The sequence below is a fragment of the Petromyzon marinus genome, chromosome 1 (genome assembly GCF_048934315.1).
Source record: "Petromyzon marinus isolate PM22_M1 ecotype Great Lakes invasive population chromosome 1, UKy_Petmar_22M1.pri1.0, whole genome shotgun sequence".
NCBI lineage: Eukaryota > Metazoa > Chordata > Hyperoartia > Petromyzontiformes > Petromyzontidae > Petromyzon > Petromyzon marinus.
In genome coordinates, this window is record NC_133667.1 from 27121756 (window position 1) to 27133772 (window position 12017).

Below are 12017 nucleotides of genomic sequence, written 5' to 3' on the forward strand. Positions count from 1 at the left end.
CCTCACTCCATCCTCCTTGGGAGTCTCCACAGCTTTGCAGGTGCGTCCGGCAACACTTCTCGTTCTGCTCTTACCTCTACAACCGCTCCTTCCGCTGTTTCCACACAAGGACTGACTTACTCTCAGAAACCCTTTGAGCTACGGTGTCCCACAAGGCGCCACCCTTGGCCACCTGCTCATCTCGGCATATCTCCTCCCCGGCTGAGCAAAATCGTCTCTAGTGTCCTGATGACTCGCTGCTCTAAAGTTGCCGTTGACTCCGTGAACCCAACTGCAGTGCCCACTCTCCACCATGCCCTGACCTGGTATTTTCTTGGACTGGTTCTGATTTCTTCCAGCGAAATGTTGCAAAAAAACAGAAGTACTAGTCACTGGTGAGGAGAAAAAGACAGTCTCCTCTCAGTATAGACTCCGGTTTGAGCATGCACCTCCTAAATTCTGACATTGCACTGGCAAAGAGAATGCAAACCGTTGGAGTTTTCATCAATCCCTAGCTCTTGATTTCTCCGACAAATCTCAACTGCAGGACCTCGTACCTCCATCAACGTGACATCTACCATTTCATTACTCCAGCCACCGGCTGAGACCCTCATTCGTGCCTTCATCGCATATCAACTAGACAACTGCAACTCACTCCTCTACAGCCTCCGCAATTCTCTCATCCTTGAACTCTAAATGGTCCAAAGCGCCACGCCCAGAAGAGTAGGGCAGTGCTCTACTACAATCTTACTTCAACAATATCCTCTATGGATACACCTGTATTTAGATCTCCACTCTACTCCCCTCCACACACTCTCCTACCTCTCATCTCACTCCACTCCCCTCCACGCACTCTCCACTCCAGCAACCAAGGATTTCTGCCACAGCCCCCCAGTCGACCTTCGCTCAGTGTGAGGTCAATCTCTCTCCTCTGCTGCCCTCGTAGTCTGACCCCCCCCCGCCACCAGCTCTGTCGACTATCTGTCCCCCATTCAAGTCCAGGCTCAAAGTCGTCCCTTTATCCCTCTGTCAATGACTAACCGCCTTTTTCTACAAAGTAAATATCCCCACTGTTGTCGACAGTGTCTTGAGATGTGGTCCAACTTCTAAGCCATATAAAACCAAATTACATTACATTGTAAAAAAACACAAGCTCCATACAAAAGGGATGAATGTAATAAAAGATATTCACATGCTGGCATTATAGGTACGTAAAATTTTCCTGACTACTAAAATGCATTTAAATGTACCGGCATTTATTGTTTTAGAATGTCAAAATTACATGGAGATCACGTTTAAACTCCTGTACTTGGATATAGCTTTGACTCTTTCCACGAGAGCTTTAATTGGACTGAGACGTGATGGGGTTGAGGAGTTTCACGTCAGCGAGGCATTCTTTCAAGTGGAAAAATGCTTAAGGACAGCGGAACTTGGCAGTCGAAACACTACGCTGTAGTCATTGGAAATAAATAAATATTCCGAAAGTCAGACTTTAAAGTATTTCCTCCCGTTGCAAATTTAAACCGTTCACCATTTCACCACATGCTGCCTTGCGGCAACATCCAAGACCACGTCAGAGACATATATATTTTAGATACATTATAATCTTCGGGTCGAACACCTCTCATTTCACTTTGGACACGCTCGCTCTGCTCACCATTGGCGGTGACCGTGTAGATTTTGATCTCCCACTAGAATTAACAATTTTTGCAAGAAGGGGTGTTGTGCCTCGCTGGGATTTTCCAGCAATATCAATTCCATTAATCTCCCTTCCTGAGGTGTACGAGGGGCACACGGAACCCTGGAAACCTTATTCACTTGGCGTCGTCGAACCAGTGATTTCAAGATCCCCCACCCACCGGTGTTGCCGATTGCAGCCTTGCACCTTCGTCGCTATAGCCTTGCCATCAATTATACATTGTGAACTTGGCCCCTGGGCTAGCAACTCTCCTCCGCTCGATTTGTTCACCCTACATTTTTTATGCAAGATGGGCTATCCAAAAAAAATATTACTTCAGCAGAAATCTGAGACGGGAGGAATCCGATGAGCTATGAAGGTCTTTTTTACAGTTGTCCAGATGTCTACTTTATATTCACGTTCATAAGCATCGTTGCAAATGGATAGCTAGACGGGAAAATGTATTCGATCATTCAGAATCCATTGGAGACATTCATCATGTATTACAGCTGAAGAGAGTTGCTGAATGGCATTTTGAGTCATGTTATTTCTCTAAATTACTATCTGACTCTTTGAGATGCTGCAACATGCCACCTCTCCGTGCACATGATTTCCATACTGCTGCCAACAGAGAGCGCTATTCCATCCAAATGCATTCTGCGTCCGCTCCGATTGCGCCGTGAGTAGTCCATCAGCCCAAGCAGAAATTAGTACACACCAAGGCAGCAGAACTTTAGTCGTACCGATGGATTTACGTGGCGAACAAGAGTGTTTTTTTCTTCATAACACCGCTAATTTCAAGCAGTTATCACATAATTCAACGTTATTGGCCACGTAATTGACATTTTATTCGGCACCGCTAAAGTCATGCCACCTGAGGTGGTACAGTACCGGCAAGAGAAATATCTGGTCTGAAACCCATGGACTAATACGGCCCTGCTCTGCACATAAACTACAAAAAAAACTATTTAAATTCATTCCGGTTCAGTGCGCTCCGAATTGTGCCTCACACTCAGACACCATTTGCCAAGCGCAATGCATTTTTAAAATGCATCACCGCCCTTATGCGTCTCCCCAAAAAATACATTTCCAGAAGTGATTACGAGATCCAAAGGCGGGTGGCGAGTACCCGAGTTCCATCCGTGCTCCGACTGAGTGGGCTAGGTGTGTCTGACCAGGGTGAAAAGGTTCAGGTGCAGCTGGGGTTGACATCTGTCTGGGGTTTGACCCGTACAGCTCGGGAATCTGGCATCTGTGTTTTAGGTGGCTGGAATTGATTTGTACATAGATCCGGTGATATTGTGCTGAACTTTGTTAGAGTGCACAGCACAATTTTGATAGAGCGAGGCGGCAAGCCGAGGTGCAGCTCTACAATTGCTCGCTCATCCCACTGCTGGCGAAAGAGCCGCCACTATATGGAGCTCTTGAGGAGAGTCCATCTTAAGAGGGCATTTTTGGCCAGCTGACGTTTCGGAAGAGGTGAGAGTGCCCACAACGTTACCACCCCCCCCACCCACCCCTCACCACATAGGAGCTGCCAATCGACTGTGTTGTACCCATTTGTACTGTTGGGAGAACGGAGGCAGAGGAGGTTAAATAAACTTGCCAATTTGCTTGAACTGTCGCGTGGGTGGGGGGATCAAACCGGCAACCTGTGGATTGCAGGTCCCAGGGTGGTGACCGCCACACCATGGCAGGCATCTCCTGAAGCACAATCTTACAGTCGCCACTCTTCGGATGATAACCCCCCAGTGAAATGTTGGCTGATCAAAATGTATTTCCCGCATGCTGATTCCGCCAGCATGTGGTGATCGTGTTGATGGCTATCATGATTTCTCATTCACTGTTGCCACAAACCAGGCCATGTTTTAAATGGAAAACATGCTCAATTTTGTGTACTTACCTTGGGTATTAAACAATATACAACCTTCACTTTGGACTTAGTGACATTGAAGATGGCAAATAACATGTTCATATTGTAACATTCCATTCTGTAGACTCCTTCCTACACTTTTATCATTTTATATTAAACAATGAGCACAAAAAATGAAAATAATATATTCACTACTGCACAGTAAAAATATACTGACCTTTATTAATGCACTGCTGGATGAAGGCCTCAGCATGCTGTATCAGTTTTGGGGATTGTATGACCATACTGCATAATGCTGGCCAGTGCGGTTTGGTGAAGGGGGTGGTCTCAGGACTTGTTAACTCGCCACTGATGTAAGCAGTTGTTGAGAATCGAGGTCTAGTCGCCAGATTCATTGCACAGTGTGTGAACAACTGCTTCACCCAAGACTTATATACTCCCTACATTTTCAGCGTAATGCACGTGCCCATATCACGAAACTTACATTTTCTTTAAAAAGCTACTTAATTCTAATTTCTGTCAAATAAGATGCTTGGAGTACACCTTTTGGTGTCATCTGGTCGAGCACCAATTGGGTCGAGGCTCAAAAGAAAGCCGTCCCTTGGTGTGGACCAATCAGTTTCAAGGACAATACATATATTATCATAGTACGTTTTTTTCTTCTTGGTTCTTTCGGTAAAGTCACGTAGAATGGAAATATGTTTTTTGTTTGCATTTTGACTGCAGGTATTGTGGTTAATGCAGACATGAATCCTTGTTAAAAGGTTTCAGTTTTGTTGCCAGAAAAAAGGGAAAAAACCCTATTATTACATTACGGTGACAGTTTGGTTATTTTAAAATGATTCTGGCGAAAATTATAATTTGCAATGTCTACTTCGCAGATTTAATTGAACGAATTTTAATTACGCTTACTATAAAAAAAAAACCACGCCGGTCGGTACAAGTTGGTGAACCAAAATCCCGGGCCCAGTTAAGATACGAACACCATTAATGTTAGACATGGACAGGACTTTAACTCAGGTTTTCCGGGATCATGGTGCATTGCGCTAACCATTGCACATTTCCCCCCCTCTACCCCTGAAAAAATATACGAAGAAAAATACTCGACTCTGTAAAGCAAAGATAATGACAATATCATTGCTTGTGCTGTGCATTTCATTCAAATAAAAATCATGTTCTGGCTTAATAAGTACTTTATAACATGAATACATATTTTTGGTTTTAGTGCAGTCAGTGATTGACTACCAAATTATTCAAACTGATAACATGCAAATAACTTTTATTGCCTAAGTTGAAATTGCCCTTGGTTATTCGGTAACGTTTCCAGAAGCGCTGGCCCAGTATGCTGATATATTACATGAGCCTGTTCCAAGAGCAACACAGCATGTTGAACCTTGAAAGAACGTAAAAATAAATTTTATTCGAATACACAAACTCATAGAGTGCATTGAGATTCAACTGGTTTACCCGTTAGCCACAACTCATTCGCACACCCTATTTAATACCCTCCATTCTCTGGATGTCGGCCCAGAGTGCGAACATTTGGCACTTTCTTCACATGCTGCAAACGTTGTGTGTGACTGGCACTCACACAAAAACTTAACTTGGAGAGTATGTGTTTTCGCATTCCAATAGATAAGGTAATATTGATTTTGTTCACATTTCAAACATGAGAGGACACTTGATGGAGTGGATGAGATCGATATGAATTTAAATTATAGAATGCTTGAAATTTTAGACGCAATGAAATAAATAAAACACGTAAATACTTGGCTACGTATGTAGGTTGAACTTCTTTCGCACCGTACATAGCCAACCGTGATAATCAGAGGTGTGGGGAAGGATAACAAACTAAACACAAAAAAAACTGTTCTAAAAAAAATTAGTTTTTAAAAGTGCACAGCTCCAGTGGCTTCCTATTATCGGAAGGAAGAGCCTTCCAGACGGCTAAGCCAAACTCCGCTGCAAGGATGAGCTGAGTTCGCGTGATGGTTTATGCTCCTTAACGAGATCAGCAAGGTGTTGTGGTTCATTTGTTGCAAGCACTCTGTGTGCGATGAGTGCGACCTTATAATGTATTCGTTCGGCAGCCAGAAGCCAATGCAGCTCGGTAGGCACTGCACGGACATGGTCAGATCCCTCAGTACTGGTCACGACACGTGGTGCCAGAGAATTTTGTACACGCTGTAGCTTGGTGATGGTTTTTTCTAGACGTCCCGTAGAGTAGTGAGTTGCAATAATCGAGCATTGTCGATACTATGCTACACGGCACCGTGTTGCCTATATCATTGACTCAATATTGGTCGAATGTGTCATAGAGGCCTGATATGAACATTGCAGGACTTGACTACATTTTGCACGTGGTGATCAAACGACATTATGGTCGAGCATGGTGCCTAGGGAAGTTGGCGGTTTTAGAGATGTGTAGGCCACCCTCCTGTTATATATATTGATAATTTTCCTCGAATTAATCTCGATTGTTCTACTGGCATCATGTCATGAGATGAAATATCCATTTAGATCTCTCAGAGAACAGTACAACCCTTCATCTTCGTGAAAGGTCCAAGGAAGTGGACATTACAGAGCTACCTCTGAGATCCAATAAAGGGACCCCTGGTCCCAGAGGGCATCAATTTCCCACCTGCTCTGCATATGAGAGTAATATTTGTAACATTATAGTTAAAATTGATATTAAAATTGGTACAAGGGACCGAAATTAAGTTTCTCTGCAGGGTTGCTGGGCTCACGCCTCGCGATTGGGTGAGGAGCTCGGTAATCCGGGAGAGCGTCAGAGTCGAGCCGCTGCTCCTCCGGATCGAGAGGAGCCAGTTGAGGTGCTTCAGGCACCTGGTAAGGATGCCCTCCTCTAGACTCCCCCTGGAACTCTACCGGCACTTACCAATGAGAAAAGACCCCGGGGCCAGCCCAGGACACGCTAGCGGGACTATGTCGCTCAGCTGGCCTTGGAACACCTGGAAATTCCGCAGGAAGAGCTCGAGTCTGTCGCCAGGGAAAGTGAGTTCTGGACTGCCCTACTCAACATGTTGCCGCCGCGACCCTCACTGGGACAAGCGGACTGAGCCTTGTGGCCTAATGTACCTGGAACACTGGACAATCCAGGTCTGTAATTAAGTTCGGTCAAATGGATACGATTACATTTTACTCTTGTTTTTAAGTGATTAAATATATGATGGATGTTTTTTTTATGCAGTGATAATCTCCTTTAATAAATATATGAGCATACTTATGCATCGCTTCCTTTTATTAATTATTCATCAGCATAATTGTTAAATATGGGTTCCGTCTATCTATTTTGACCCTGCATACACATTCGTTCTAAACACCGCACTAGTAACCATTTAAACAAAAGCATCACCAGTCTTTGTGGCTTTACTAATGCATTGCACACGTAGTTCTCAACACTATGCCTCCAGGGTTCTGACAAATAGTTTTTGTGAAAATGCCAATTTCACAACACAATGAATCTGCTACATAAAGCACCCACAAACTGTGGATTATTCACTCACCCACCGCTGAAAGTGTTAGACCAGAGGACGCCAAAAGACAATGCATATACATATTATCAGAGTATTTTTTGGTTTGCATTCTGACCACAATACTTGTGGTCAGAATGCAGACATGATTTCTTGTAAAAGGTTTCAGTTTGGTGTTTTTGTTGCCAGAAAAAAGGGACAAACCTATTCTCATATTTTGGTACTGACAAAAGAGATCCCATGAAATACACCGCATCTTCTGATGGATTCCTGGCATCATTTGAGGTTTTTTGTTCGAGTCGATAATTCCGTTTGTTAACTCCCATTCGGCTGTATCAGGAAAAAGGTGAATCCCTGCAAATGCTTGCTCACAACCGCTGCTGGTGCAAATGGTCACGTGCACTCCAGGGTGACCTTAAAAAGTGCCCCTCCATTTGGGTATTTTGGAGTACACAGCACTCCTCCACACTGACCAGACATGAGATGGCAGTTCGGCAAACTTTACTACCACCACACTCGATCTGTCAATCAACAACGGTGGTCGCAGCCCTTCCAGACTACTGGATGGACAGAAGTGACAAGCTTTAAGAAATTTGCGTCGTTGTTTCTAGCGCCGCGCCAGAAGACTAAACGGGTGAACGGCCTCTGGATTGCAAGTCCAGTGTGCTCATCAGCAGCCTTACTCTGTACGAACGTGACATATATACACGTGTGCATTATTATTTGGCTGCACGCCTCGCTCGGCAAACACATGCTGAGCCCTGGTTTCAATTTCTTCTGGGCAAACGATTTCACCGTGGCCTCCAAATCTGCAGAGGAGCCATAAACCCCCCCACCACCACCCCTATAAAATGTACAAACAGTTTTGCTCAAGGTTACACCTCCCATGGGAACGCGGGCAGACAGATTAATTAAAACTAAATTACCGTATTATCTACCAGTACTCTAAACAATTGTATTTCTTTGATAAAAAATATCCACAGTGTTCCCTTTAAGCACTGTACAAGTAATTTGTTGTGTTTTATCATCTATTTTCTTTCAAGCATAAATAAAAGGAAACACGCACACGTCCATTGCACATGCATTTCGTTTTTAAGTTTGACACAAGGACAAAATGGTATCAACTCTAGGACGAATTATAAGTCATATATAACTGCAGTAAGTCTCATAAAAATGTTTGGGGACCATTATTGCAAGATCTATTAACGTTATGTTTTCATATTTTACCTGCATTAATCATGCCAATATTTAAGCTATTTTTTTACGTAACAAAGCCAAAAAAACACAATAATTATTAGACACAGAGTGGACCATTCAGTCCATTTTGCTCCTTTTTTCGTTTGTAGCAGATATATTTTACACATTTATTGAGGCGTTTAACTCTTGAAGAGTCCCAGTAAATCTGATTCCACCACGTGTTGCTGTGTGGGTGCAGCCCGTTCCACTCCCGCAAGACGTTAACCGCATCGCCAGGGAAACAGGAGCTCGGGTTCGATCCCGACCCTGACGCCTGTACATGTGGAGATTGCATGTTCTCCCCGCGGTTGTGTGCATTTTCTTCCGGGTCCTCCAGTTTTTCCCTCCACATTTAGAAACAATCCTTTTAGGAGTATGTTGCTGCTATAAATTTTATATGCGATGAGCCACTTCATTTAGCTATCATTTATGACCAGGTCGCTTATGAAGAAAAGCTATATAACTCAGTGGGCCTTACCTGGTAAAATAACAAAAAATGTTCATGGTTTTGTAGTTTATAATAAAACTCCATCCTGGCCTCGGTCCTGAACTTACAATTAGGTTGGGATGAAGGCGCTCACACGTGAGTGTAGGCAAGTGCCCTGTAGTTTTATCATGTACAATTAGGTTGGGATGAAGGCGCTCACACGTGAGTGTAGGCAGTGCCTTGTAGTTTTAAAATGTACAATTAGGTTGGGATGAAGGCGCTCACACGTGAGTGTAGGGAGTGCCCTGTAGTTTTATAATGCACAGCGCCAAAGCGCAATGCATGACGTCACGGCGAGGTTATATGAAATCATTACAAGACAAAGTAATTTACAAAATCAGTGCATATAATCAGTGACCCATACATTCTAATAATTATCAGAATTATGGTTCTTTAATACAAAAAATTCAGTTAGAATAACACTTCATCAATTTAGTAAACATGGTCAGCAGCAGGACTTAATCATTGTAGATCATGTATTCTCACATCACTCCAACCGATGAGTGCTCAGCTACTGTTGGCTTCAATTCTATGTTGAAAATGTTCTTTGTTTATGGCTTCTCACATGGGAGACGAGCAATCATACATCATATCCTAGACTTACAAAATGCGGTCACGTATCTTGCCATAGAAAAATACCTGGTGCTGGCAGTGATGAGAAGGGAAACTGGCACTATTTTGGCACATTTGGAGGATGGACGAGGCCAGGATATTTTCAATTGTGTTGTTCGGAAAAATGGAAGGAACCGGAAAGAGAGGAAGACCTTATCGGGTACGGCCTGACGACGCAAGAGGTTGGTGTCAGAAAGATGTGGCACTACTCCAGCATATTGGCAAAGTGGAAACAAGTGACGAAATGTGCAGTGGACACCTACGGGCTATCTGCCCGTGGATCGTGTTGATGATGGTGATTATGATCTTGCGATCTTAGTCGTTGTTGCAGGGAGGCTTGATAACTCTCTCTCTCTCTCTCCCCTTGAGACATCTCACACAACACTCCTCGAAAATGACCACAGCGTTATGGCACGCGTCTCATCCATCTGGGTCTGTCCAGTAGCCGAGTTCCCAGGTTTAAATGTCTATCTTGCACGCTTTGAAGCAAGTCTAACAACGTGTCCTGATATTTGAGGACTTAATCATTTGAAGACGAAATAATACCTTTTTTTAATCTCACAAAACTTTGAAATGAGTGATGCAACACTTATTCCCCCCTCCCATTTCAATGAGTTGCCACATTTGGTTCGAGAAATTATTCCATGATTTAACAATGCGGTGGTGAATGTAGTGGCCTTGAGTGAATGGAGGAGACACAAGAACCCAAAACATATAGTGCAACATAAAGCAATCAATACACATTGTGAGCTGGAGGAGTAAATATTAATCGATGCAATGATGCATCCTTTCACCTCTACTTTATAACCGTTCAATAATTGAAAGTCTCTGCTGTAACGTATGAGCCCGACTTACGCGCGTTCCTTATTTTCTTCTCCCGGAGAGCATAACAGTGTCTGATGTAGTGATTCATGCACCGCGGTATGAAACCAGCTTTTCTAAGTTCAATTCCTGGCCACGGCTAAATTCAATGGTGATTAATATCTCATCAGTTCCTGGCTCCCCAGCACGGACCTGCACTGACCAGCGTGGTGAAGCATGGTCTAATAACCCACTTGACCGACATGGCTTGGGGTGGCCTACATCCAGCAGTGGATTCACAAAAAGCTCACACTTTTTTAAAATCCCATCGTATATTTTTCTATGTTCTCTAAAGACGTTATTGTGTTAAGAGAGTCTTAAATTGCCACCGCAGAGTAAGCGTTTGAACTAAAAACCAGGGATTTTTTTTTTCTGAACCAGTTATGGAATGGCTATCGATGCGTGACGCAATTGGTATGCCAGTCTGTGTATCGAGTATTTGCACCGACAGCAGCAGCAGGGTCTAATTTCTCATGTCGCAGGTCGACCGGAGGTAGACATGTGACTACAGTGGTAGCCATAGCAAGAGGTATCCTGGCTGTTGTATGCTGGGTGCAGAAATATTTTCCGGATCGCCGACCCAGACAGACCCAGGTGAGATGAAAGCCCTCGGTGACACGAGAGTGTTGTGCATGAAGTGGAATGCGTACAGGGTCTTTTTTAATATCAATAATTTGCTGTGACCACTGCACTGTTGCACCCACGCGTGCTAAACCTGAAAAGTTGACGGAACTTCTTTGGTTCTTTCGGTAAAGTCACGTAGAATGAGAATAAAATAATAAAATAACACAATAAAATTCTCACGACGTTTCGGCCACAACGCAAGCGGCCGTCTTCAGGTGAAAGGTACCGAACTGTCGGGACGACAGAGCTTCAATGAACGATGTTAAGATTCGCAGCTGGTTAACCAGCTTAAAAGTCGCTACGAATCTTAACATCGTTCATTGAAGCTCTGTCATCCCGACAGTTCGGTACCTTTCACCTGAAGACGGCCGCTTGCGTTGTGGCCGAAACGTCGTGAGAATTTTATTGTGTTATTTTATTATTTGATTCTCATTCTACGTGACTTTACCGAAAGAACCAAAGAAGATGAATCCTTGCAGTCACGAAAGCTTTAAATCGAAATTTAAGTTGACGGAAGTGAAGTGCGATTGTTTTCTCTCTCTCTCTCAAAACTCTTAATCCATCACTAATTCGCTCGAAATGACCCATTATCAACTTGTTTGCACTGTGTCCTTCAAAACTTGCGCGATAACAGTGCCTATTTTCTAGATGGAACCCATTAATCAAATCAAGGTAAATGTGTATGCAATATTAGTGTGTGTGCGCGAGTACGTGTGTGTATGTGTTGGCCGGGGGGGAGCGGTAGTGCAATGGTTAGCGCGATGCACTCCAAACCCGGCGATTCTCGCTCATGGCCAACACCAGTCACGATTATCTGGGCCTCCGCTAGGTCGACTCAGCCTCAAACGAGTACCTGGTGCGGTATGTAAACATCGCCATTAGGTAGACAAAAGCGGAAGGATGTGATGTTGGCCACCCACCCCCTTGTGTGCTGCACCGGACTTTATAGGTTCTCACTCAACAGCCTGTATAGGCTACGTGAAGGATCTTTGTCTTTGTGTCATAAATAGAAAACGATCCTCAATTAGACCTGTTGGAGCCAATGCTGTCAATGAGCACCAGTTCAAGATGGAATGGCAGAGAGAGAGCGGGGATTTAATGGCCAACAATGCCCTGTAGAACATATTGCACCCTTGATTATGAAGCTTTCGTGACTGCAGGAATCCATACTCT